The following is an 8,856-nucleotide window of genomic DNA, read 5'->3' on the forward strand; positions in this document are numbered from 1 at the left end:
CAGATTGACAAACGAGGATGTAAATAGACAAAAAAAAATCAAAAATTTTCTCTCCGTTTCCCTACACTCTCGTCCTCTCTTAATGACAAATTTCGATAAAATTCCTAAAAAAAAAAAAATTAAAATTAGTATACAACAATAAAATAAATTTTCAACTAAAATATTAGTTCCAATAAAAATTCAGTCCATAGTTACAACATATAAGAAAAAAAAAAACCGTTGACAAGCGTGCATGCTTTTTACGGATTGGACCATTAAGGAAAGAACTTTAATGAAATAATTTATTCCATTCTGCGAACTAAACATAAACAATTAAAAATACAACGTAAATATGGAAAAAAGTGATCATAAAATTCGAATATTTCTGGTAGTCGACCCAGTCACTAAAAAAGTTTGAAAAAATTCTTTTTTTTGGGATTTTTTACTAAAAGAAAAATTTGCAAATGCAAAAAAGTTCTTCTGTTCTTATTTTATTTTAAAATCAGGTAAAAAGAAACGGTGTAAAAAAAGAGTCGGGTGTGGATATTGTTTTTTTTTTTTTTTTTTTTTTTGGGAATCTGGAATAATATCTGAAATAATGAATTAGAAAAAAATCTTAAATTTAAGGAAAAACAAGAGAAGTCTTTCTATTCGATTTTTTATTATTGTTATTATTATTTTTTTTGTTTTTTATTTTAAATATTCCTTTAAAATCGTGCCTGAACCGACAAAAGCGTAATAAATTTTAACAGTTGTGACCAGTTTTTGAAAATGTTGTTTATATGCTTTCGTACTGTATACCATCATTACACACACACATACACACATATATATATATATATATATATTTATATATATTTGTTTGTATGGGCCCAAGTATACGCCTAAGTATATATATATATATATATATATATTGTGATTGTATTGTATGTAATACAATTACAATTTGTTTAGATTTAAGTTAACGCTTGCAAAACGAGCGCATATATTACTTTACATAGTAATTGCAACTTATTGTATATTTTTCGTTATAGGCAAACGTAAACGTAAACATAAACATATCCACATTCATGAACGTACATGCATAACCTAAGTATAAATATACTAACAACATATTTGTTAAGTAGCTGTTGTTTGTTGTTTAAATGAAAATATTTTTCATTTCCACGCAGAAAGAGAGAGAGAGAGAGAGAGAGAGAAAGAGAGGGAGAGAAAAAGAGATAAGTGGCGCAAAGTACAGATATATATAATACATGTGTACAATCCGTCCTTTGTGTAATCCATATATTATACATTGTGACTGTGACTACTTGCTTGTTATTATATATCAGTAACATTAAGTGCATTGCATAGCTGACGTTTTTCTTTTTCTTTATTTTATATATCATACCTTATACCACTTATAGTACGGATATATCAAATTGATGGGAATTTATGTAACACTAAGAAGAAAATTTGAAATATATTTTCTGAATTATATCCCAAATCAATTTAAGCATATCTCTAACCATCCGTCCATATGATGTGTGTTTATGTATATTTATAAAGAACGCAAGAATAGCAACTCTGTACGACATTTTGATAAAATTTGAAAATCGATTAAAGCAAGCCATGTATACGACGATGCTTCTTCAAAAATTGATTTTGCAACTTTTCTTCTATCCCATGGAACTTTTTATTGAACCTCTTTCCATACAAATGTTTTGATGAAAGAAAAGAGCTTAATGAAGACAGTCACTTTTGAATTACAAATTTATTACTGCAAGCTCGGGCCAAATCGGTCTATTTTTCGAATCGGTCTGGTTTTAAAACTTTTTTTCTGTCCTATAAAACTCTTTATTGAAACGAGCTTAATGAAAACAGTCTCAATCAAAATCCAAATCGGTCTATTTTTCGAACCGCATTCCACATATAAGGATTTTCATGAACTCCTTATGACAATGATGGTATAGATAATGAAGAAGTTCTGGTCTATGGTAGTTTTTTGGATGCAAAAAAGGTCAAAAATTAATTTTGAGATGAAATAAAGTACGAGAGTTAATAGTCGGCGATGCTCGATAGGCATAAGCTTTAACTTGTTTTGATTTGTTTTGTTATTGTTGAACTTTAACAGGGTGGATACACTTACTCGAACGAACACGTACGGAAAATTTACAAAAGAAATTCAGAGCATATTAGAAAAAAAAAAAAGAGGAGAAGAAGAAGAAAAATAAATAAACATGAAAAACAGTTAAAGTTTGTGAAAATTTCTCACTTTTGTGTTGCACTATTTCACAAACCATTGTAAAAATACGGTATACGGATATACATGTGAGTTTGTGTGCGCATGTGTGCATGCGTGTGTTTGTTTTTCTATTTCCCAACGTACTCTTAATTGTAATCATTAAGGTTTTTTTTTTTTTGCGCTTATGTTCATGTTCAACCTAATATCGTAATGGCTTTCAGGAGGAATGTGTTGAATATTAAAAGCGCAAACACTGGCCAACAATGTCTGACATGATGTAAATTTTGCGACGAGGAAAGAAAAATAAAATTGAATATTAATATTAAAAAAAAAAAATATATATATATATATACATATATATATATATGCATATATATATATAAATTTTACTCACGGTCAATAACCAGGCGTATCGACACTTAATCGCATACCTTTTCTGGCGTCTGTTTCGCGTGCCTAGACATTGACCACCATCGGTGCCGAGCTGTATTTTAAATATATGTTAAACGTTTTCCTTTTTGCTGGACATATTTCCATAAACATTTCGCAAACACCTGATAAATTGTTTTCAATAGCATAGCAGTTACAAGTGCTTGTCGCGATTGTTGTTGTTGTTGTTATTTTCTATTGAATTTATAAATAAACCATCTTTTGAAAGTGCATAAGAAGTGCTTTATCGCTTTCCAAATTAATCGTAATCACTTGGATTTTTGTTGTTCGTAACGTAATTGTTTTTTGTTTTCCTTTTTTCTTTTTTTTTTTTTTAAATATTTTCTATTTAAGGATTACATTTTTTCTTTCATTGTATGTCATTATTGTTTAGAAATTTATTTAAGCGTATATGTAGATATAAAAAAAGAAAAGAAGTTTCTTCCGTAACTTCAAACTTCATAGCAACGGAGACACACAAGACAGATAGTCACAAGACATCCCAAGATTTTATTCGAAACTCAAACTAATCTCATGGACTCTCTTTGCTTCTGTTATCAATAACAGTAGTAATGCTGTTAATGAGCAGCCATTTGACTGGATGCCCCTTCAGAAATCTGTTAAAATTTTCTCAATGTGACGTCACACGATATCAAACATTCAAGCAGTAAAAGTAGATAGATTTTTCAGTTTTTAAGTGAATATGCGCTATGGCATACATTTTTTTGGTATAGAAAAATTCGAAATTATATGTTGACCAAATGCTTAATAAAATTCTCTGAAAACGGTCACCAAATGCTTTAATAAAATTATCTGCAAATATTCTATGAAGAAATCGAACGAAACTTCATATTCTTCTAAAGGACGCCTTGGGAAACAGGTCAATTCAATAAATAGATAGCACAACCCGTACAGTAACTCATATGTGATATAAAAAATTACAGAAATATGTCAAACAGATATTTGTAAAATTAATGGATACTTCAATAATAAGTCAATTATACAAAGATCTATTATCCCTACAGCATAACTCTTTACACCCTATGCCACTTGTAGTACGGGGTACATTAAATTGTGTACGGAGGTACACTGCCCTCAAAAGGGCTTAAGATAGACACATTTTTTCTTATGTCCATCGCTTCCGAATCATTTTGTAAGGTTGGCTGTCCGTCTGTCTGTCCATGTTTGTGCATCTTTTCAGCCTGCAGACCGCAATTTTTGAGATATTTTGAAAAAATTTTTTGCACTGACATCTTGTGATGCAAGATTGAACGTTAGTGAAATTGGTTCGGATCGGTCCGCCTTTCCGACCACTCCCGAAGTAACGACTTAAAGGATTGCAATTTTCACAATTTCTCAGCAAAAGTCCCTACGTAATAATACTTTGACATTCTAAATTGGTATAAAAAATTTGGTTCGACTGGATCGATTTTTTGAAGCACCTCTCATATAAGCGTTTATGGTAAAAAGGTGCGATTTGCAATACTTCGTGGTGAAAGCTGAAAAGCAATCAACCTTTCCGAATTTGGACCACGTAGGTCCAATGTTTCGATACCACCACATAGGCCTTCTCAGGCTCATATGCCAAAAAGGACTTGTTGTTAATGGTTTGTGGTAAAAATTTGCTTATGGGAGCAATGTGATGTAAGAATTAAATGGACAATGGAGTTATTTCTTCGACCTCACTGTATATAAGTCCTTCAGAAAAAGATTTAATTTTTAATATTTTACTATGAAACTTGGTCTATAGTAACAATTTAGTAAACAATTTAAGTTTGGATTTTTTGGATCACGAAGACCTATTTTTTAGACTCTAATGTATATAGGGGTTATCATGAAAAGCAAGCTCTTTTATGAAGAGAAAGTCTATTTTCAAGTTCTTTATGACGTTAAAAGACTTTTGGGAATTAAATTAAGCTTGTTAATTGTGGACCACGCTACTCAGCATTCCCAAATACGAGCTTTGATGAAAACTGCGCCCCTGCATAAAAAGAATGCGTAATTTTTGTTGTGCTATTATAAAAAGGAATAAATCACTGCATTAGGCGAAGTTGTGTAGTGTATCTAATGGTCGACCTTGCCCGACTATAATGTTCTTGTGTATGTATGTAAATACCATAGCACATATTTATTTAAAAAAAATAAATTATGTGTGAGCTTTTCCTTTGTAAACTTTTGAGACAATGTGACGTCACATCGGGAAACCTTTAAAAAACTTTTTGTCATACGACAAATAATACTGACAGAGGAAGCTGCCACATAGCTGCTAATTAATAGTGTTACTGTTGCTATTGGTAGCAGAAACTCCTTGAGACTTGGTTAGTTTAAATTTTGAATAAAATATTCGAGACATCTTGTCATTTAGTCGTCTCTGATAGCAATCATTGCATGTCTTTTTTTTGGCATTGATCATCATCATCATCATCATCATCATTGTTATTATCAGATGTTGTCGTTTTTTAATTTAAAATCTGATATGTTGGACCCTCTGCTCTCTCTTTCTCTCCTTCGCTTTCGCTCTCTATCTCTCTCTCTCTCTCTCTCTCTGTCTCTGTTTTTATCTCTTTATAACTAAGGTTTTTCTTATTGTTCAAAATGTCACATGAAAAGTTTTTCATTCAATTGACAGCTTACATATCCATCAACGACCTTGTGCGGACATCCACTAGTTTATGTGCCTGTAATTAACTTTTCATTTCATTTCACTTTTATCGAAATTTATTACCTTTCGCGGAATGTCTAATTTATTGTGACCACCGTTGTGAGATGAAAGTTCATTAACTTTTCTGTCGTATTTGTAACACCTAAAAAAAAGAAATATCAGAGATGCAATAAAGTCTATATAGTGTGTATTGATATTAAATTTTAACTTTTAGGTTACTTTGAAGTCTTTTCCAAAACAAAAAAGAATTTTCTTCTCCTTACTTCAGGTCAAATCCACAAATAGATGCACACGAGCACTATTAAGCATCAAATCAACATTGATATATTTAACTACATATATATAGACTATACGGACTATGAAAATAAAATTTAAATTTAGAAAAGAATGTTTGCTTGAATTTACCCATTGATATCCTGTTGAAAACTGAATCAATTTCATATAATTGTTGTCTTAACTAATCGATGTCTAAAAGCGTATATAACTAACTACCGTACGTTACCTTACTTTTCTTTCATGCCTTTCAACTGCTTTACGTTGTTGTGTATTTTTATTTATTTACAATATTTCAGCAAAAAAAAAAGTTCAATCATATTTGCACCAAAGCAGCAGGTTATTGACTGATTGGTTACTATTCGTCATTGATGTGAGAAAAAGAAGGAACGAGCAAACTTTCGGTACCGAATTAACATGTACAAAAAGATTGACAGCAATCGTTCAATTCAGAAGCAAATATTTTTTGCTTTCAAGAGGGATAAGTTCGATCCTTGATTATACTATACACCAAGTTAGTGCGGATGTATGTAACAGCCGTAAGCACTTAAAAGATAGATACACTTTTTATTATACCGAGCGATTCGGAACTAGTTTCTCTTTCGCGCTTGTCAGTCCGTCTGTCCATGTGACATCTGTCCATATATTCTTGTGTTCGACCTGCAGATCGCAATTTTTGAGATATTTTGATGCAATTTAATATGTCGTGACATGTTTTGGAAGAGGAAGAACCTTATTGAAACGCATTCGGAGTTCGAGTCGTTCGAATAGGTATTGGTCTCAAAATTTTGGATCGGAAGGGGGTATTTTTTGAACTTTCTCTGATATAATCGCTCCTGCGCAAACTGAACCTTCACAAGGTGAAAAGGTCTATTCTTCAATACTTCTTGGTGAAAATTCCTTTCATCAAATTTGGACCAAGCAGGATTATTTTTTGGATCCCAAACCATATAAGGATTCTAACGAAAAATTAGGCTTTGATTGCCGAAAAAGTCCAATTGTTACTATTTTTTTGTGAACTAATCATAAGGAATTTGGATCACATAGGTCTGCTTTTTTGACCACATCAGTATTCCATTTATCATATTTTCGAGTAATGTGTTATAAGAAAAGTGCTCCGATTCAAACCATCTTCCTTAACCCTAAAAATGTTAGTGCTGCAAATATCATTATAAATATCTCAAAATTTGCGACCTCCGGTTGGATGTAAGAAACTCCTCGGACAGACGGACAGACAAGGTTAGACCTATTCTGAATCGATCGCTATAATAAAGGGAGGGCTTGTATCAAATGCTTGTACGTGTCGCAAACATCCGCACAAACTTAATATAACCTCGTGTCATAAGTCGTGTGGAGTATAAAAAACGATTTTCCAAATTCTTTTGAACACCAGTTATTTTTCTGACAAAACGATTGAGATTTTTTATTTGAATTTCGAACACCTTTGTGATGAAAAATTTCACTTTGAATCTTAATAGGAAATAATAAATTGAAGCTGCGCTGTAAGGAAAACCATGAGCACTATATAATAAAGAAACCAATGTTTTGAGTTTTACTTTGATAAAAAATTTCGAATAATTTTCGATTTTACAGGAAATTTCAGAAATTTCCCTGCAATAAAAACTTGTGATGATGTTCGATATTCGAGACGAATTCTGCTACGATTAATTTGACTTTTAACTATTGCTTTAATAAAATTGTTGTGTTCTTAAGGACCCCAAGGGACAAAGTGTTTAGCTTTGAGGATTTATAAAGTAAATAAGGTAAACTTTTATTTAAAAGTCCAATATGCTTTCTTAAGAGCTGAAATCACTTTGTCTGCACCAGCATTTCTTCATCCATTCATCATGAATCATTTTATTTAATCATTTTGCTCTTATCTTTCTAAGTTTATATAAAACAAGTAAGAACATTATAGTCGGGCAAGAAGGTTCATTCAACACCCTACACCACTTTGTCTAACACAATTCTTAATTTTATCATAGAACACACATGTGTTGTTTCTGTATAAAGATATATTTTTCAATTGTTTATTTATGGAGAAACGGGGTCAAAACCATACCTAATGTGGTACAAGTTTAATCTTTACATCGGACAGAATCCAAAGATATGTGCAGATGGTCCGAATTGTATAGAATTCATTTTTGTAAGAAAATGCTATCATATTATGGGTCGACTTTTATCACCACATAGTAAAACTTAGACTCTTCTGCTCTGCAAAGGGTCAATTTTCGTGAAAATCCTTGTTAGGATAGGATCCAAACAATAGGTCAAAACTGTCCAAATTTGGTTCAGTTAATTGTTTTATATTAAATTACTTTTATGATATAATTTTCATCGTAAAGCATTGAAAATTTTACCTTTTTGTCGTATAAACTTCAGTTTTCGTTATATGAGAGGAGGTTCAAAAATTTCTCCAGCCGATCAAAAGTTTTCATACCAATTTAGAATGCCGAAATACTACCACATAACTACACTTGGTGTGAAATTTTTTTTCCGATAGAACAACTTTTCACAATAGGACGAAAAGTCGTCCGATCCGAACCATTTTCAATAGCGTTCGTCCTTTAGTCAAAACACGTCACTGTCCATCAAAATATCTCAAGAATTGCTTGAACACAAAAATTACATCGACAGGCCCCAGACGGACCGATGGACAGACAGACTTAGATCTATTCGGATTACGATTCTAAATCGTTCAATATAATAAAAGGTGAGTCTATCGTAAGCCCTTCTGCGTGTTACTTACGTGCGCGCTAACTTAATATATATCACAAGTCGTCTCGAGTGTAAAAAAAAGCAAAATTAAAAGATTTAGTAATAAGCAGATTTCTACACACGAAAGCATAAGTTTCAAAGTACATAAAAAGTTTTTTTTTGTAAATTTTTTAAAGACAGAAAAAAAGCTCTCTTTGAAAGGTTTCTCTTAGCGTTACGCTACCGCGATCGCAATCTTGCACAGGGAGTAACAAATCAACAAATTTTCAAAAATATAACTCAGTATCTGGCGGCAGAGAAATAGATCCTAAAATTTAACTCTCACACCGTTAGCATCTAGGGCTATCACCTTTATTGAAAACCCTTTCACGGTGAAGGTTTGAAACCATCATCATTGATTGATCGACTTGGTTTTCTTATTCTTGAAAATCGCTCGACAAACGGCTGTAGAATCCGCAGATTTTAATTTGTCAAAAAAATCCTATTCTAAATCGCCAATTCAAAATCCCAAGCAATGATGGAAATTTAAGTCGCCACTAATATGGTGAGCTCGAAAAATTTGATTTCGAAA

Source organism: Glossina fuscipes, unplaced genomic scaffold (genome assembly GCF_014805625.2).
Source record: "Glossina fuscipes isolate IAEA_lab_2018 unplaced genomic scaffold, Yale_Gfus_2 148, whole genome shotgun sequence".
NCBI lineage: Eukaryota > Metazoa > Arthropoda > Insecta > Diptera > Glossinidae > Glossina > Glossina fuscipes.